At 39.1% G+C, this 21,119-nt stretch overlaps 1 pseudogene; it reads right to left on the bottom strand.

The window, feature by feature from the left end:
- Positions 1-3,824: 3,824 nt before the first annotated feature.
- Positions 3,825-4,753, bottom strand: LOC129621293 (olfactory receptor 7A17-like; annotated as a pseudogene).
- Between the last annotated feature and the right edge of the window lie 16,366 nt (positions 4,754-21,119).

Raw genomic sequence — 21,119 nt, 5'->3', positions numbered from 1 at the left:
GTTGTCTAGGTTTGTCAGAGCTTTCCTTCCAAGAACCAAGTGCCTTTTAATTTCATGGCTGCAGTCACCATCTGGGGTGATTTTTGAGCCCAAGAAAATAAGTAAAAATCTTAGAGACTATTTAAAGATCAAGTGTGGATTGACTATCATGAGAATATAGAATTCCAGGAAAGGTTATAATATTTCCTTGCAATTCTCAGATAACTGTGCAGATGGTGAGAGAACGTTTCATTGTCCAAATAAAGCCCTTAGATACAGAGATCAAGATATGGTAGTTGAAAAGTGAGCTTTGAAATGTCAGAAATGATAGGAATAAAGATGATATGGGTGGGACATATGCACCATTTAATATTTAATATAGTTACTGATATCGATGTATAGATATTTACATATTTTTCTCTACAGATATCCACTTCCCACCCAATTTTGTCAAAACATTATTTTCTTCATTGTTTTAGTGCTTTTGTCAAAAATCAATCCAGCAGATATGTCTATTCATGACTCTGTTCCACTCCTCCATAAGTTTCTGTGTGCATGTGTGGTAAGTCCCTTCTGTCGTGTCTGACTCTTTGCGACCCCATGAACTGTAGCCTGCCAGTCTCCTTGTCCATGGGGATTCTCCAGGCAAGAATACTGGAGTGGGTTGCATGCCCTCTTCCAGAGTATCTTCCAGACTCAGGGATTGAACCCTCATCTCTTATGTGATCTGCAGGGGCAGGTGGGTTCTTTACCACTAGTGCCACCTGGGAAGCCCCAAATCACAGTATCTTCGTTATTATATTTTTAGAGCACCTGCTAGTGTGAAACTTTCAAAAGAATTTTTTTTTTGCCATTGGCGGTTCTTTGAATTTTCCATATAAATATCAGAAATAATTGGCAATTACTACACGAAATAAAATTCGTAAAAAAATTTAGTTGAATTTCCATCTGTAGCACAGATTAGGTAGAACTGACATCATAGCAATACTGAATCTTCCAATTCTTTAACCTAGTGTAGCAATCAGAATTTTGAGACAGCTTCAAGATCCCTGTTTCTGCTTTATGTACTCTAGATGCATCTCCCCTTGAGTGTGGATAAGTGAATTTAACACTCAATATTACGATATACTTTATGGAAAAAAATGAAAATATTTTCCAAGTTTAATAAAGTCTCAATTCAGTTTTCTTTGTGCTAATCAAGAGTGAGGTTACCCTGGTTTGGCCTGATGCAATCAAGGTAGCCCTTAAAAGAGACTGGGCCCTTCCTAAAGTAAAAGTTTGGGAGCAGAGGAATGATTCTGTGGCTGGCTTTTAAGTAGTGAGCTGCTGTCTTGTGAAATGGCTAAAAGTCAGGGCAGGTGTACTCAGTTGTTCAGTCATGGCTGACTCTTTGTGATGAATTATAGCCTACCAGGCTCCTTTTTCCATGGAATTCTCCTGGCTACCTACTGGAGTGGGTTGCCATCAGTTCAGGGGGCTGTACAAAATTCCATAAACTGGTAGTCTACCAACAACACACATTTATTTTTTATGGTTCTGGAAATGTAAGATCAGGTGCAGGCATGATCAAAGTCCAAAGAAGGTTGTCTTCTGGATTGTAAATTAAAAATTTTCCTGTATCCTCATATGATGGAAAAGGACTAAACTTGCCCTCTAAACACCAAGGACTTTGCCAGGTGGTGTTAGTGGTAAAGAACCCGCCTCCAATGCAGGAGATGTAAGAGACCCTTTTGGATCTCTGGGTCAGGAAGATCCTCTGGAAGAGGGCATGGAAACCCACTCCAGTATTCTTATCTGGTGAATCCCATGGACAGAGAAGCCTGGCAGGCTACATGGTCTGTAGGGTCACAAAGAGTCAGACACAACTGAAGGGACTTAACATGCATGCTAAATGCCAAATTAAGATAAAAGAAAGATACCAAATAGACAACCTAAATTTATACATCAAGGAACTACAAAAAGAACAGCAAACTAAGCCCAAAGTCAACAGAAGGAAGGAAATAAGTATTGGAGTAGAGTGAAATAAGACACAGGCGATAAAGACAATTTAAAAATTAATGAAACTAAGAAGTGGTTTTTGAGAAGACAAACAATGTTGGTGATCTTTTGGCTACACTAAGAAAAAAGAGGAATGACTAAGAAGAGTTTACATGAAAGAGGAGACATAACTGCTGATACCACACAAAGACAAAGAATCATGAGACCATCATAAACAATTACATATCGACAAGTTAAGTAACTGAGAAGTAGTGAATAAATACCTAGAAACACTCAAGTTACTAAGACTGATTCATGAAGAAACAGAATATCTGAACAGACCAATGACTAGAAAGGTGCTTGAATCAGTATTAAAGAAAAGCCCCATGTAAGATGGCTTCACTGTTGAATTATACCAATCCTCAAAATCTAAAATGTTGATAAGGAGGTAGCACTTTCTAAGTCATTTGGCAAAGTCAACATTACTCTGACATCTAAACCAAATAAAAACACTACAAGGAAAGAAAATTACAGAACAATATTCCTGAGAAACATAGATGCAAAGTATTCCCTCCCCACAAAATGCCAGTTTAAAAAAAATTCCATAGCACATGATAAATATTATACACTGAATTCAAATGAGAGTTTCCCTTGAGATTCAAGGATGTCTCAACATATATAAATCCATAAATGTAATACTCCAATTAACAGAATGAAGAATAAAAAATATAATCACTAAAGATTGAGAAAATTTTTTTGACAAAATTAAACATCCTTTATGATGATGTGTGCATGCTCAGTAGCTTCAGTCATGCCCGAATCTTTGCGACCCTAGGCACTGTAACCTTCCAGGGATCTCAGTCCGTGGGATTTTCCAGACAAGAATACTGAGTGGCTTGCCATACCCTCCTAGGGGATCTTCCCAATTCAGGGATCAAAGATGCATATCCTGCATCTCCTGCATTGCAGGCAGATTCTTAACGCTGAGCTACCAAGGAAGCCCTATTATGGTAATAGCCTTCAACAAAATAGGTTTAGAATAAATGTACCTCTAAGGTTTTTGATAATAAAGGCATTATATGACAACCTCACAGGTAACAGCAAACTCAAATATGAAAAGTGAAAGCTTTCCTCCTAAGTTGAAAGACAAAAATGCCCATTCTTGCTAGTTCTATACAACATACAACATTTCTGCAGAGGAATTAGGCAATAAATGAACAAAAAGCATCCAGTTCAATAAAGAAATAGCAATGCAAGCTGTATTAGTAAATGACATTATCACATACATAGAAAATACTAAAGAATCCATTAAAAAAGACATAACTAATACTTGAATAAAGTTGTAGGGTAAAAAATGACCATAAAACATAAGCTGTATTTCTATACAGTAATGCCAAACTATCAGAGCAATAAATAAATAAATAAATAAGAAAAGCAATTTTATTTATAATAGCATCCAAAAGTATAAAATATTTATAAATAAATTTTACCAAGGAAGTGAAAGACATCTATGCTACAAACTGTAAGATGCTGCTGAGAAATTAAAGAAGATCAATAAATGAAGAAGTATAAAGTGTTCATGGTTTGTGAAACTTTATATTATTAAAATGCTCATACTACCCAAAGCATTCTAGAGACTCAATGCAGCCCATATCAAAATTTTATATGCATTATTCACAATAAAGCTCAGTAAGCTGAGCTACTTAATTTGTACAGAGGAGTTGAATTCAGATAAATGGAAATTCTAGGAAATAAATAGAAGGAGCAAGTTCTGCATCCATAGTCAGATCAAACAGTATCAATTTCTGGCTCTCTTTATTTGAGCCCTATAACCACAGGCACTTCTTCAGCTCCAGGACAATTGGCCCTTATCTAACTGCCACTCCAGTGATTCTTTTTAGAGCCTTCTCTATGTCTTTGTTCCTCAGGCTGTAGATGAAGGGGTTTAACATGGGTGTGACCACTGTGTATATCACAGAGATAACTGTACTTGAGTGTGAGCTGTGGGAAGCAGCAGAGCTAAGATATACTCCTAAGGCTGTACAATAAAATAGGGAGACAACTGAGAGGTGAGGTGCATAGGTGGAAAATGCTTTATATTTCCCCCAAGGTGATGACATTCCTCGTATGGAGGAAATTACCTTAGAATAAGAGTAAAGAATTTCACTGAGGGAACCACCACACATCACAGCTGCAAAATACATCACCATGTCATTAAGGAATGTGTCATAACAGGCAAGGTGGACCACCTGATTAATTTATCAGAAAAAGTGGGGATTTCCAAGTCTGTACATAAGGAGAGCCACAACACTATTAGGCTTTGAGTCAAAGAATTCAAGACACTGATTATCCAGGACATCAACACCATCAATCCACAGAGCCAGGGATTCATGTTGACTGTGTAGTGCAGGGGGTGACAGATGGCCACAAAGTGGTCATAGGCCATCACGGTCAGGAGAAACATGTCCAATACTGCAAAGAGTGTGAAAACATGCATCTGGGTGATGCAGCCTTCATAGGTTATGCCTTTGCTCTGTGTCTAGATGGTCCACAGCATCTTTGGGATGGTGGTGGAGGTGAAGCAGATGTCTACAGAGGACAGGTTGGAGAGGAAGAAGTACTTGGGAGTGTGGAGGTGGGGATCTGAGCTGACTGCCAGGATGATGAGCAGGTTTCCAAACACAGTGATCAGGTACATGGAGAGGAAAGGTCTAAATATGAGGCGCTGCAGTTCTGGTTCCTTTGATAATCCCAGAAGAAGAAATTCAGAAATTCGAGTATCATTTCCTGGTTCCATGTTGTGGAGTTGACTGTCAGGAAACAACAAATGATATGACTAATTATCTCAAATTTTGCATTGCAAATACTGTTGAAATTCTACTATTTATGTTTTGCATTCAAAAACTTACATCCATAATTTTGGTATGGAAGTTTCCCCTTCAAGTGATTTACTATGCCATCCCTAACTAACAATTCCCATCCCACATTCATACTAACCATTTACATTTTTAATGAGTAATTTTGTCAAGCATTTGCTAAGCACAAGCTGAGAATTGACCGACTTTTGAACAAAGAGTATACAGTGCTGAGACACAATAGTCCCTATAGTTCAGTGATGGAGAAAGAATACAAGCAAATAAAAATTCATGTTTCTTTTTTTTTTTTTTTTTTAATGAGATGAAGTCAGGTGCTGTGAGGAAAAAGAAATCAGATATAAAGAAGAGCATTTACTTTTACATGATGTGATTTCAGGGGCAGCGGCCGAGAGTGCCAGGCTCCGACAGCCCAGGAATAGCCAAGAGGAGCTACCCCGTGTCCAAGGTCAGGGGTGGTGATGAGAGGAGTTACCCTGCGTCTGAGGTAGGGACGGCGGCCGGGAGGAGCTACCCCATGCTGGAGGCCAGGGGCGGCGGCCGGGAGGACCAACCCCACGTCCAAGGAGCCGTGGCTGCGTGGGCACAGGAGGGCCTAGAAGAACTATCCTATGTTGAAGGTCAGGAAGGGTGGCGGTGAGGAGCTACCCCTTGTCCAAGGTAAGGAACAGCAGCTGCACTTTGCTGGAGCAGCTGTGAAGAGATACCCCATGCCCAAGGTAAGAGAAACCCGAGTAAAACAGTAAGTGTTGCAAGAGGGCATCAGAGGGCAGACACACTGAAACCATACTCACAGAAAACTACTCAATCTAATCACACTAAGACCACAGCCTTGTCTAACTCCATGAAACTAAGCGATGCCATGTGGGGCCACCCAAGATGGGCGGGTCAAGGTGGAGAGGTCTGACAGAATGTGGTCCACTGGAGAAGGGAATGGCAAACCACTTCAGTATTCTTGCCTTGAGAACCCCATGAACAGTATGAAAAGGCAAAATGATAGGATACTGAAAGAGAAACTTCCCCAGGTCAGTAAATAACCAATATGCTACTGGAGATCAGTGGAGAAATAATTCCAGAAAGAATGAAGGGATGGAGCCAAAGCAAAAAGAATACCCAGCTGTGGATGTGACTGGTGATAGAAGCAAGGTCCGATGCTGTAAAGAGCAATATTGCATAGGAACCTGGAATGTCAGGTCCATGAATCAAGGCAAATTGGAAGTGGTCAAACAAGAGATGGCAAGAGTGAATGTCAATATTCTAGGAATCAGCGAACTGAAATGAACTGGAATGGGTGAATTTAACTCAGATGACCATTATATCTACTATTGTGGGCAGGAATCCCTCAGAAGAAATGGAGTAGCCATCATGGTCAACAAAAGAGTCCGAAATGCAGTACTTGGATGCAATCTCAAAAACGACAGAATGATCTCTGTTCATGTCCAAGGCAAACCATTCAATATCACAGTTATCCAAGTCTATGCCCCAACCAGTAACACTGAAGAAGCTGAAGTTGAATGGTTCTATGAAGATCTACAAGATCTTTTAGAACTAACACCCCCAAAAAGATGTCCTTTTCATTATAGGGGACTGGAATGCAAAAGTAGGAAGTCAAGAAACACCTGGGGTACCAGGCAAATTTGGCCTTGGAATATGGAATGAAGCAGAAAATGCACTGGTCATAACAAACACCCTCTTCCAACAACACAAGAGAAGACTCTATACATGAACATCACCAGATGGTCAAAATCGAAATCAGATTGATTATATTCTTTGTAGCCAAAGATGGAGAAACTTTATACAGTCAGCAAAAACAAGACCAGGAGCTGACTGTGGCTCAGATCATGAACTCCTTATTGCCAAATTCACTTAAATTGAAGAAAGTAGGGAAAAACACTAGATCATTCAGGTATGACCTAAATCAAATCCCTTATGATTATACAGTGGAAGTGAGAAATAGATTTAAGGGCTTAGATCTGATACACAGAGTGCCTGATGAACTATGGAATGAGGTTCGTGAGATTGTACAGGAGACAGGGATCAAGACCATCCCCATGGAAAAGACATGCAAAACAGCAAAATGGCTGTCTGGGGAGGTCTTACAAATAGCTGTGAAGAGAAGGGAAGTGAAAAGCAAAGGAGAAAAGGAAAGATATAAGCATTTGAATACAGAGTTCCAAAAAATAGCAAGAAGAGATAAGAAAGCCTTCTTCAGTGATCAATGCAAAGAAATAGAGGAAAACAACAGAATGGGAAAGACTAGAGATCTCTTCAAGAAAATTAGAGATACCAAGGGAACATTTCATGCAAAGATGGGCTCAATAAAGGACAGAAATGGTATGGACCTAACAGAAGCAGAAGATATTAAGAAGAGGTGGCAAGAATACACAGAAGAACTGTATAAAAAAGATCTTCATGACCCAGATAATCACGATGGTGTGTCTGACCTAGAGCCAGACACCCTGGAATGTGAGGTCAAGTGGGCCTTAGAAAGCATCACAACGAACAAAGCTAGTGGAGGTGATGGAATTCCAGTTGAGCTATTCCAAATCCTGAAAGATGATGCTGTGAAAGTGCTGCACTCAATATGCCAGCTAATTTGGAAAACTCAGCAGTGGCCACAGGACTGGAAAAGTCAGTTTTCATTCCAATCCCAAAGAAAGGCAATGCGAAAGAATGCTCAAAATACCGCACAATTGTACTCATCTCACACGCTAGTAAAGTAATGCTCAAAATTCTCCAAGCCAGGCTTCAGCAATACGTGAACCATGAACTTCCAGATGTTCAAGCTGGTTTTAGAAAAGGCAGAGGAACCAGAGATCAAATTGCCAACATCCGCTGGATCATGGAAAAAGCAAGACAGTTCCAGAAAACATCTATTTATGTTTTATTGACTATGCCAAAGCCTTTGACTGTGTGGATCACAATAAACTGTGGGAAATTCTCCAAGAGATGGGAATACCAGACCACCTGATCTGCCTCTTGAGAAATTTGTATGCAGGTCAGGAAGCAACAGTTAGAACTGGACATGGAACAACAGACTGCTTTCAAATAGGAAAAGGAGTATGTCAAGGCTGTATATTGTCACCCTGCTTATTTAACTTCAATGCAGAGTACATCATGAGAAACGCTGGGCTGGAAGAAGCACAAGCTGGAATCAGGATTGCCAGGAGAATTATCAATAACCTAAGATATGCAGATGACACCACCCTTATGGCAGAAAGTGAAGAGGAACTCAAAAGCCTCTTGATGAAAGTGAAAATGGAGAGCGAAAAAGTTGGCTTGAAGGTCAACATTCAGAAAACGAAGATCATGGCATCCAGTCCCATCACTTCATGGGAAATAGATGGGAAAACAATGTCAGACTTTATTTTTGGGGGCTCCAAAATCACTGCAGATTGTGACTGCAGCCGTGAAATTAAAAGATGCTTACTCCTTGGAAGGAAAGTTATGACCAACCTAGATAGCATATTCAAAAGCAGAGACCTTACTTTGCCAACAAAGGTCCATCTAGTCAATGCTATGGTTTTTCCTGTGGTCATATATGGAAGTGATAGTTGGACTGTGAAGAAGGCTGAACGCTGAAGAATTTATGCTTTTGAACTGTGGTGTTGGAGAAGACTCTTGAGAGTCCCTTGGATTGCAAGGAGATCAGCCTTGGGATTTCTTTGGAAGGAATGATGCTAAAGCTGAAACTCCAGTACTTTGGCCACCTGATGTGAAGAGTTGACTGATTGGAAAAGACTGTGATGTTGGGAGGGATTGGGGGCGGGAGGAGAAGGGGACGACAGAGGATGAGATGGCTGGATGGCATCACGGACTTGATGGACGTGAGTCTGGGTGAACTCTGGGAGCTGGTGATGCATAGGGAGGCCTGGCGTGCTGCAATTCATGGGATCGCAAAGAGTCCGACACGACTGAGTGAATGAACTGAACTGAGATAGATTTGCAACTATTTGAACATAGATCTCACAGAAGAGAGGGCTAGAGATGTGATTTCTTCTAGGGAACTGTGAGCTGGACAGAGACAATGTCCAGAAGAAAGGTCTTGAAAAGGCACTTTTTTCAGAATACTGAGGCTCAAAATGAAGCAGTTGCATGTGCAGGGGAATGTAGAAGAAGGCAAGTGATGAGAGATGGTGTCAGAACTTGGAGTGAAGAGCTATCCTCTGCTGCCACCTTCTCCTTTTGCTATCAACATTTCTCAGCATCAGGGTCTTTCTTAATACATGTTGTACACTTTCACTTTATTAATTTTGTTTCTAAGAAATCCTATGAATAAAAATGAGTCCCTCCCTTATTTTTAATGTTGATTAATATTCTGGCACCTGTGTTATAAGAGACCCATACTGGAAGCTCTGTGCTCAGGTACTCTTCTCTGTCTTGAGAACTGCTCATTCCCCACGACACACACACACACACACATACACACACACACAGAGTCCTCCAAGGGCAATGCTACTACCAGCTATTCTTACCCTCAGCCACAATAATTAGGAACAGTGATACAAGACAGGCTCTCAATATTAGATTATCTTTCCCCTAAAACTGTAGAAACAATACCTAAATTTCTGTTGTTAAGTCACCCATGGACATTTAAATATGGGGCTCCATTTTAATATGGCCATTTTGTGTGCAGCATTTAAAGAACAATAAAAACCCATGTGAAAAAAGTAAAACAGAAAAAAAAAAAATGTGAGGGAAAAGGATCAAATAAGCTCAGGTGGTCCCTATAGTTTATGATAAAGTTTCCTTGATTCTGGCAACATTTAAACACCAGTTATAACCCCATGATGCCCAGAATAGTAAAACAATATCCCTTGGAGAGTAAGGAGATCAAACCAGTCAATGTTAAGGAAAATCAACCCTGAATACTCATTTGAAGGACTGATGCTGAAGCTGAAACTCCAGTATTTTGGTCATCTGATGTGAACAGCTGACTCACTGGAAAAGTCCCTGATGCTGGGAAAGATTGAGGGCAGAGGAAAAGAGGGTATCAGAGGATGAAATTTCTGGATGCCATCACCGATGCAATGGACAAGAACTCGGGCAAACTTTGGGAGATGGTGAGGGACAGAGAGGCCTGGCATGACAGTACATGGGTCTCAAAGAGTTGAATTTGACTAGATGACTGAATGACAACAACAAGAACAAAATAAAATTAAAAAAAAAAAGAATAAAATAAACCAAATTAAAAATGGGAAGAAAATCTAAATAGACATTTCTCCAAAGAAGACATGTAGATAGCCAAACATCACATGAAAAGATGCTCAACATCACTAATTACATAGAAATGAAAATCAGTACTATAATGAGGTATCACCTCACTTCAGTCAGAATCAGTTCAGTTCAGTTCAGTCACTCAGTCGTGTCTGACTCTTTGTGACCCCATGAATTGCAGCATGCCAGGCCTCCCTGTCCATCACCAACTCCCGGAGTTCACCCAGACTCACGTCCATCGAATCTGTGATGCCATCCAGCCATCTCATCCTCTGTCGTCCCCTTCTCCTGCCCCCAATCCCTCCCAGCATCAGAGTCTTTTCCAATGAATCAACTCTTTTCATGAAGTGGCCAAAGTACTGGAGTTTCAGCTTTCGCATCATTCCTTCCAAAGAAATCCCAGGGCTGATCTCCTTCAGAATGGACTGGTCCTTGCAGTCCAAGGGACTCTCAAGAGTCTTCTCCAATACCACAGTTCAAAAGCATCAATTCTTTGGTGCTCAGCTTTCTTCACAATCAGAATGACCATCATCAAAAAGCCCCAAAATAATACATATTGGATAGAGTATAGAAAAAGGAATTCCTCTACAGTGTTAGTGGGGATGTAAATTGGTGCAGTCACTGTGGAGAACAGTATGCAGGTTTTTTAAAACAAACAAACAAACAAAAAATATAACAACAACAACTAAAATAGAGCTAACATATAACACCATAGCTCCACTCCTGGGGATATGTATGGAGAAAACTATAAACAGAAAAGATACACACATTTTAATGTTCATTGCAGCACTATTTACAAAAACCAAGACGTGGAAGCAACCTAGATATACATCGACAGTTAAATCGATAAAGATGTGGACCATATATGCAATGCACTATTACTCAGCCATAAATAATACCATTTGCAGCAACATGGATGAATCTGGAGATTATCATTATAAAGGAAGTAAACCAGATAGAGAAGGAAACATATCATATGATATTATTCATACATGTAATCTTATAAAAAATACAAATGAATGTATTTACAAAATGAATATAGAGTCAAAGATACAGAAAACAATCTTATGATTACCAAACTGGAATGAGGAAGGGGTAAATTAGGAGGTTGGGATTAACATATACACACTACTGTATATAAAATAGATAACAAAAAAGACCTACACTATAGCACAGAACCATACTCAATATTTTGTAATAACCTATTAGGAAAAGAATCTGAAAAAGAATGTGTGTGTGTGTATACACATATGTATATATGTGTGTGTGTGTAAAATTGAATGACTGTGCTGTACACCTGCAACTACATGATATTGTAAATCAACTATACTTCAATAAAAAAGAATAAAGTAGAATTGAATAAATAGAACACAAAATATCAGGCTGCATCATACATGCATGCTTGCTAAGTCACTTCAGTCATGTCTGACTCTTTGTGATTCGATGGACTGTAGCCTGCCAGGCTCCTCTATCCATGAGGTTTTTCAAGCAAGAATACTGGAGTGGGTTGCCATTTCCTTCTCCAGGGGATCTTCTCAACCCAGGGATTGAACCCATGTCTCCTGTATTGGCAGGCAGATTCTTTTCCACTGAACCACCTGGGAAGCCCACATGAAATCTTTGATTGAATTCAAAAGAATGGGTTCCACAAGATGGCTGCAAATGATTGATATTTAAAAAATAGATCTAATCACTAAAGGCAAAGGTAACAATAATAAAGGATATGTGAAGTAAGATGGCAATGCATCTAAAAGGTGGCTTATTACATCTATGCATGTAGAAGAACTTTCTATGCTTGAAAACCCATGGAAGGGAGGACAAAATTTAGATAGATTTGACTACTCAAAATTCATAAAGTTTCACACAACCCAACACACACATTGTATATACAAATAAGATTTAAATGTCAAATAGCAAACTTGTTTTAAAAATTGAAGGACTGAAATAAAAAAAATAAGAATAAAGGAGACTAGGGATTGATAATCCTGAGTAATGGAAGGAGTTGCAGCTTATAGCAGCTTTGGGTGAAATAGAGTCACAGAAATGGTGCCTGACACACCTGCGTGGGGGAAGGGAAGAGTGAAGAGAGGGTGAGATGTATGAAAGAGTAACATGGAAACTTATATTACCATATGTAAAATAGATGGCCAGTGGGAACTTGCTGTATGGCTCAGGAAACTCAAACAGGGGCTCTGTATCAACCTAGAGGGGTGAGATGGGGAGGGAGATGGAGAGAGTTTCAAAAGACAGGGGATATATGTATCCCTATAGCTGATTCATTTTGAGGTTTGACAGAAAACAGCAAAATTCTGTAAAGCAATTATCCTTCAATAAAAAAATAAGTTAATTAAAAAAAAAAGACAGAAGTAGCATGTATCTCTATTTCCAGGAAGAAGACTTGTCAAGGTATTTAAAATACATCTCACTCTTCCATTTTTCCTTATGTTGGAGCACAATTTCTGGCCTTTTATCTCAAAGATAGAAATGAAATAAGTTATGAAGGAGATTATATAGAAAAAAAAATAAAGCAAAAAAAGTAAAAGCACTCAGATACCAATACGTAAAGCAAAGAACATCCATAGACAATTTTCAGTACAGAAAGTAAATGGCTAATAAACCCTCAGATATATCTAGTCTTCAAGGTAATAAAATCATTGCAAAGTAAAACTCTTTATCATCTTCCTGTTTGCATAGTAAATGCAATTTTTCCAAGTGAATACTCAGTGTGAGAGAAGACTCTATGAAATATGAATCTCAATAACTGGACTTGCAATTTCATAGTTACTCCTATTGATCTGGATCTTTCTAATAAAGACAGAACATCATCAAATATACCCTATGTTAAAATTTTAAAAAATGAATAAAATGTTCTCACCTAACAGCAAATTCTTCCTTACCTAAGTTTATTTTCTTACACCTATATGTTGCAAAATTCTGGAAAATTTCAGAGTTTCTGTTTTTTCTTGAGTCTCATCCAACAGATTTTCATCCCCAAAACTTAATAAGGAGCAGTATTCCTTGTGTTGCCGAGTCCGATAGAGACTTATCACTAAATAAATAGGTTAATTTGCCAATCAAGCAAACAAACATGGAGATCTCAAGGCTCTGGGCCAGCTGTTTGGATTTTCCAGTGACTTCAGGTAAATAATATTGGGTTTAATCCTCTCTGACTTTTTCCTGTAGTGTCTACCGGACCTGGATGGGAAGGCTGAGAAAAAGGTCTCCATGTGGAAGTCCAAATTTCTCCCTGGGTGCTTGATGAAGCATCTGGGGCTCAAATTCTGTCTCCAGACAATAAAGAAGGAAGGAGTACCTGAGCTTAATTTAGGAATCCAAATGCAAAAACTATGCTCCCTCTAGCTCAAGGTTGAACTTGCTCACTCATTGCAGCAGTGGAGAGATTAAAAGCTCTTTATATTCACTGTATCTTCTCATTTTCATTATTACTCCAACCCTGAGCACATTTCCCCATGGGAGCATGTCTGGACAGAATGGAAATTTTCTGTGCTGATTTGCTGTCCCCAAGAGATTAGTTTAGAGGTCAGGTCTATCCAATGCTTATTGCTATTCCATGAACTCTTCTGGCTTCCAAGGGTGAAACACGGATCCTTTTTAACAATCTTGATTTACAATATTGAGTCAAAGATTTCTCCCAAGCTGAGCCAGAGAAGCCTGTCTTGACTAGGTCCTTTGAGTCTGAAATATTGACTTGTGGTAGGAACATAGCTCCTGATATCTCCAGAAAATTTTTATTTATTTTTCAATAAAAGAACTGTCTTCCTTTGCTATAAAATCATCATTAAAATAATCCTTGTTTTATAAGGATTTTAAAAACAAAAAAGTATGCTTTTGATACATCAGTCAATAGTTTCATGCTTTTAATATAAATGAAAAGTTGGCATTTGAATTGCATTTACTATGCAAACAGGCAGATGGCAAAGGTTTTTCTTCGCAGTGATTTTACTGCCTGGGATGCTGGATATGTTTTTGGGTTTATTAGCCATTTATTTTCTGTATTGCAAATAAAGTCCTCTATTTATTAAAAAATTGATAATCATAAAAGACACGGTTAGATCATTTTTTGCAAAAGTCCAATCAATGGGGATGGAACAATTACGAGCTTCATTCTAAATTTGCAGAATTGTGGTTAAGAAGTGTTACATGGTTGTTCCAAAGTTATGAACTGAGTAAGGGATGCACTTAGTTTAGAATACAAAATACTTCTTAGTTCTCTTACACAAGGCCAGTGGTCTCAATCAGAGATGATTTTGTCTCCAGAGGACCCTTGGGAATATGGGGAGAAATATTTGATTTTCCCACAAGGGGAAGAGTTCCTGGACATAGTGGGTTGAATCCAAGGATGCAGGTCAGCAAACTACAAAGTACAGGACAGACCCCACCACAAGGAAGTATCCATCCAATGTCAACTGTGGTGAAGTTGAGAAACATGGTTCTTCACAAGACATTCTCCCAAAATCAGTGTGTATATGAATCACTAGGGAATCTTATCATTAAGTACAGATTCTGATCTGGCAGGACTAGAGTGGCCCAGAGATTCTGCATCTGTAACAATCCCCCAGATGTTGTTGATGTTGCAGGTCTAGTTCTTTGGAAGAGTCTTTGAGTATTAGGACTGTGGTCCAGTGTTAGAGTCAGACAGAGGTATTTTCCCAGGTGGTGCTAGTGGTAAACAACATGCCTGTCAGTGCAGGAGACACAAGAGACATGGATTTGATCCCTGGCTCAGGAAGATCCCCTGGAGGAGGGCATGGCAACTTACTCCAGTATTCTTGCCTGCAGAATCCCACAGACAGAGGAGCCTAGTGGACTACAGTCCAGGGGGTCCCAAAGAGTCAGACATGATTGAAGCAACACAGCATGCACACACATGCACATAGATGTTTTAGTTCTTCTTCATCAAGACTCTTCTTTCTCACATCATGTCGAATGTAAGGTGATCAAATGCTGGACCAATATAAAATGTAGTGGTCAAATGCCATTCTGCTTCTGCCTTAACAAATTTACACACATCTCTTGAGTATTTCCCTCTGGACAGATGGTAAAACTTTTAGGCCTTGTTTCCTCTTATGTTGTTGTTGTTTAGTCACTCAGTCGTGTCTGACTCTTTTGTGACATATGGACTGTGGCCCATCAGGTTCCTCTGTCCATGGGATTTTGTGCCATGTCCTTCTCCAGTTTCCTTTTACATGACTAGGGAAAATCCTCCTAAGGAGTAGGTCGAGGAGTTTTTTAATATTTCAGAGCTTATAGAAAATCACCTGGTAGAAAACAATTGCTCACTTCACTGCAGCTATTATGACTGTGTTGTAGGAGAAGACTCTTGAGATTCCCTCGGACAGCAAGGTGATCAAAGCTGTCAATCCTAAAAGAAATCAATCCTGAATATTCATTGGAAGGACTGATGCTGAAGCTGAAACTTCATACTTTGACCACTTGATTTGAAGAACTGACTCACTGGAAAAGACCCTGATTCTGGGCAAGATTGAAGGTAGGAGGAGAAGGGGACAACAGAGGATGAGATGGTTGGATGGCATCACCAACTCGGTGGACATGAGTTTGAGTAAGCTCCAGGAATTGGTGATGGACAGGGAGGCCTGGCATGCTACGCCAGGGAGGCCCCTGGCGTCCATGGGGTCACAAAGAGTCGGACTCAACTGAGCAACTGAACTGAATATGTTCTAATTTTATTGGAACCACTTTATGCCTCCAAACCAAATTTTGCCCACTTAATTCCATTCTCATCACTTAATTGTCAAGAATGATCTCTGTATTGCTAAGTCTAAAAGACATTTATCTTTTTAGCATATTATAATGTATTTACAAATTAGTTGACCAACACACACATCCAAGTCTTGGCTCTCAGCTATTCTCATTACAATCTCTTATGACTTTCAGGTAAAAATTCTCAGCTTGCAGTCTCTCTGAATCTTTCCTGAAGGAGCTGTGTGTTCCCAGGATCACGTGGAGACACAGTTTGATAGGAAGGTCTCTGGAAGTCTGAATTCCTCCCTGCGTGGTTGAAGACTAAGTCTGTAGCTATGTTCTCAGAGAAGACTGAAGTAAGGAGTGAAGTGCCAGTTTCTTTACAGACACAGGACTCCAACACAGGTATGTCTCCTTTGACTCAAGGATGTAGAAGCTGAGGGACTGCAGGAGATATTTATGGATGCCTAGATCTGGTCATTAGGGACGTTTCCCTCTTGTTACTCCAGCCTCAAGCATGTGATTTCCCCTAGTGCACTGGTCTAGACTGCAGTTCCTCTTAATGATTCTCTGTTCCCAAGAGACTAGGTCACAAATCAAGTGAATACTATTAATATCAATCCTTCTCCATGAACTCTTGTGCCATCTAGAGGTATAACCTCCTAGTACCTTATTCTACTATGAGTCCACATTTTCTCAAAAATAAGACTGAGGTTTTGGTATTAGGGTGATGGTGGCCTCATAGAATGAGTTTGGAAGCTTACCTTCCTCTGCAATTTTCTGGAAGAGTTTGAGCAGGATAAGATCCCACAAAAAAAGAAAACTACAGGCCAATATCACTGATGAACATAGACGCAAAAATCCTTAACAAAATTCTAGCAATCAGAATCCAACAACACATTAAAAAGATCATACACCATGACCAAGTGGGCTTTATCCCAGGGATGCAAGGATTCTTCAATATCCGCAAATCAATCAATGTAATACACCACATTAACAAATTGAAAAATAAAAACCATATGATTATCTCAATAGATGCAGAGAAAGCCTTTGACAAAATTCAACATCCATTTATGATCAAAACTCTCCAGAAAGCAGGAATAGAAGGAACATACCTCAACATAATCAAAGCTATATATGACAAACCCACAGCAAACATTATCCTCAATGGTGAAAAATTGAAAGCATTTCCTCTAAAGTCAGGAACAAGACAAGGGTGCCCACTTTCACCATTACTATTCAACATAGTTTTGGAAGTTTTGGCCACAGCAATCAGAGCAGAAAAAGAAATAAAAGGACTCCAAATTGGAAAAGAAGAAGTAAAGCTCTCACTGTTTGCAGATGACATGATCCTCTACATAGAAAACCCTAAAGACTCCACCAGAAAATTACTAGAACTAATCAATGACTATAGTAAAGTTGCAGGATATAAAATCAACACACAGAAATCCCTTGCATTCCTATACACTAATAATGAGAAAACAGAAAGAGAAATTAAGGAAACAATTCCATTCACCATTGCAACAGAAAGAATAAAATACTTAGGAATATATCTACCTAAAGAAACTAAAGACCTATATATAAAACATATATATGTTTATCACCTATAAAACACTGGTGAAAGAAATCAAAGAGGACACTAACAGATGGAGAAATATACCATGTTCCTGGATTGGAAGAATCAATGTAGTGAAAATGAGTATACTACCCAAAGCAATCTATAGATTCAATGCAATCCCTATCAAGCTACCAACAGCATTCTTCACAGAGCTAGAACAAATAATTTCACAATTTGTATGGAAATACAAAAAACCTCTAATAGCCAAAGCGATCTTGAGAAAGAAGAATGGAACTGGAGGAATCAACCTACCTGACTTCAGGCTCTACTACAAAGCCACAGTTATCAAGACAGTATGGTACTGGCACAAAGACAGAAATATTGATCAATGGAACAAAATAGAAAGCCCAGAGATAAATCCACGCACATATGGACACCTTATCTTTGACAAAGGAGGCAAGAATATACAATGGATTAAAGACAATCTCTTTAACAAGTGGTGCTGGGAACTCTGGTCAACCACTTGTAAAAGAATGAAACTAGAACACTTTCTAACACCATACACAAAAATAAACTCAAAATGGATTAAAGATCTAAATGTAAGACCAGAAACTATAAAACTCCTAGAGGAGAACATAGGCAAAACACTCTCTGACATACATCACAGCAGGATCCTCTATGACCCACCGCCCAGAATATTGGAAATAAAAGCAAAAATAAACAAATGGGACCTAATTAACCTTAAAAGCTTCTGCACATCAAAGGAAACTATTAGCAAGGTGAAAAGACAGCCTTCAGAATGGGAGAAGATAATAGCAAATGAAGCAACTGACAAACAACTAATCTCGAGAATATACAAGCAACTCCTACAGCTCAACTCCAGAAAAATAAATGACCCAATTAAAAAATGGGCCAAAGAACTAAATAGACATTTCTCCAAAGAAGACATAAAGATGGCTAACAAACACATGAAAAGATGCTCAACATCACTCATTATCAGAGAAATGCAAATCAAAACCACTATGAGGTACCATTTCACACCAGTCAGAATGGCTGCGATCCAAAAGTCTACAAGTAATAAATGCTGGAGAGGGTGTGGAGAAAAGGGAACCCTCTTACACTGTTGGTGGGAATGCAAACTAGTACAGCCACTATGGAGAACAGTGTGGAGATTCCTTAAAAAACTGGAAATAGACATGCCTTATGATCCAGCAATCCCACTGCTGGGCATACACACTGAGAAAACCAGAAGGGAAAGAGACACGTGTACCCCAATGTTCATTGCGGCACTGTTTATAATAGCCAGGACATGGAAGCAACCTAGATGCCCATCAGCAGATGAATGGATAAGAAAGCTGTGGTACATATACACAATGGAGTATTATTCAGCCATTAAAAAGAATACATTTGAATCAGTTCTAATGAGGTGGATGAAACTGGAGCCTATTATACAGAGTGAAGTAAGCCAGAAAGAAAAACACCAATACAGTATACTAACGCATATATATGGAATTTAGAAAGATGGTAACAATAACCATGTGTACGAGACAGCAAAAGAGACACTGATGTATAGAACAGTCTTATGGACTCTGTGGGAGAGGGAGAGGGTGGGAAGATTTGGGAGAATGGCATTGAAACATGTAAAATATCATGTATGAAATGAGTTGCCAGTCCAGGTTCGATGCACGATACTGGATGCTTGGGGCTGGTGCACTGGGACAACCCAGAGGGATGGAATGGGGAGGGAGGAGGGAGGAGGGTTCAGGATGGGGAACACATGTATACCTGTGGCGGATTCATTTTGATATTTGGCAAATCTAATACAGTTATGTTAAGTTTAAAAATAAAATAAAATTAAAAAAAAAAAAATAAGACTGAGGAACCTGTCTTGATTAGGTCCTTTGGATCTTCAAAGCATTAATTTGTGGTGGCAACAGAGTCCTATATCTGCAGAAAATTGCTGTTACCCTTTCAACAAAGCAAAGAATCGAATTCTTTAATATGAAACTTTGAACACTGTACCTTTTGGCTTCATGAAACTTTTGCTTAAACAAGTAGGATTTTTATACTTGTATCACAAATTAGGTTAGTAAAATTAGTGGTTGTCATTTAGTCCCTCATTAAAAAAAAGTTGATGTATGGCAAAACCAACACAATATTGCAAGGTAATTAGCCTCTAATTAAAATAAATAAATTTAAATTAAAAAATAAATAAAAGGAAAAAATCTAAAAAAAAATAAAGATTAAAAAACCCAAAAAAACAGATACATTTAGATCTCTATTTAAGCCATATAACCTGTATTTGCAGATTATAATTAATCTTTATGAAAGTTCATTCTATGATGTTGTACTGTATGTACTCCAGTGAAGAAATTGGACTTGGAGGAATTTAGTGACTTGCCCAAGATATAAATTGAGTGAGGGATGGGAACCTTGATTGGAATTCTGTCAGGATATTCCCAGTTTCCTGTGGGCCACTGGTTTCCAACCAGAGATCATTTTGCCCCTTGGGATATTTGGTGATATCTGAAAAAGTGCTGCTAACACCCACAATGTGTGGGATAGAACAGAAAACAAATAATTATTATGCCCCAAGGTTAACAGGGAGAAGATGAGAATACCTATTCTAGTCCAATGCTTCTCCAAACTCACTGTACATAAGAATCCCCTATTATTGTAGTTATAATGCATATTCTGACTCAGTAGGTTCTGGTTGGCCCTGAGATGCTGAATTTCTAACAAACTTCTGGGTGATGATAATGCATTCAGGATTTGGTCTGTGGACCATTCTTTGGGTAGTAAGTCTTTGATCCTTTGTTAGAGTCTAGAGTAGATAGTTTTAAGCCTTTTGCACCCAAAAAAGGCCTTTGCATGTAATTTTGAAAGAATGATATTTACTCATTCCAGAGGCCATGATAAATTTTGGCTTTGTTTCTTTTATATAAGGGCACTTAAGTGACTCCGAATACTATACTTCTGAAAGATACATTTTAATAATCAGAATAAGGGCCACCAAAGAATGGCCACATCCTAATCCACAGAACCTTAGAATATATTATTTTATATAAGGAGGGGGATTGAGTTGGTAGATAGAGGGAAGTTGTTAGCCAGCTGACCTCAGTATATTAAGATTGACCATGATTGTCTTTTTAAACAAAATTTTAATTGGAATATAATTACTTTACAGTGTAGTTTCTGTATTGTATTGTTGTATCGAAACTAAATTGTATTAGCTTCTGCCATGCGACAGCCATAAGTATATATACGTCCCTTCCTCTTGAGTCTCCTTCTTATCCTCTCCCCTATAAGTCTTCATAGAGCACCCAGCTGAGCTCCCTGTGCTCAACAGCAACTTCCCACTGTTGTTGTTCAGTCAGTGCATTGTGTCCAACTCTTTGCCACCTCATGGACTGAAGCATGCATATCAGACTTCCCTGTCCTCCACTGTCTCCTGGAGTTTGCTCAAACTCATGTCCATTGAGCCAGTGATGCCATCCAACCATCTCATCCTCTGTTGCTCCCTTCTCTTCCTTCCCTCAGTCTTTCCCATCATTGGGGTCTTTTCCAGGTGTTCCTATATTATGTTACATGTGTGTGGGTTGTGCTAGGTCACTTCAGTAGTGTCCAACACTGTGTGACCCTATGGACTGTAGCCTGCCAGGCTTCTCTGTCCATGGGGTTCTCCAGGCAAGAATACTGGAATGGGTAGCCGTGCATTCCTCCAGGGAATTTCCCCAACCCAGGGATCAGATCCATGACTCTTACATCTCCTGCACTGGCAGTCAGGTTCT

Source organism: Bubalus kerabau, chromosome 1 (genome assembly GCF_029407905.1).
Source record: "Bubalus kerabau isolate K-KA32 ecotype Philippines breed swamp buffalo chromosome 1, PCC_UOA_SB_1v2, whole genome shotgun sequence".
NCBI lineage: Eukaryota > Metazoa > Chordata > Mammalia > Artiodactyla > Bovidae > Bubalus > Bubalus kerabau.
This window is presented reverse-complemented; position numbering and strand designations above follow the sequence as displayed.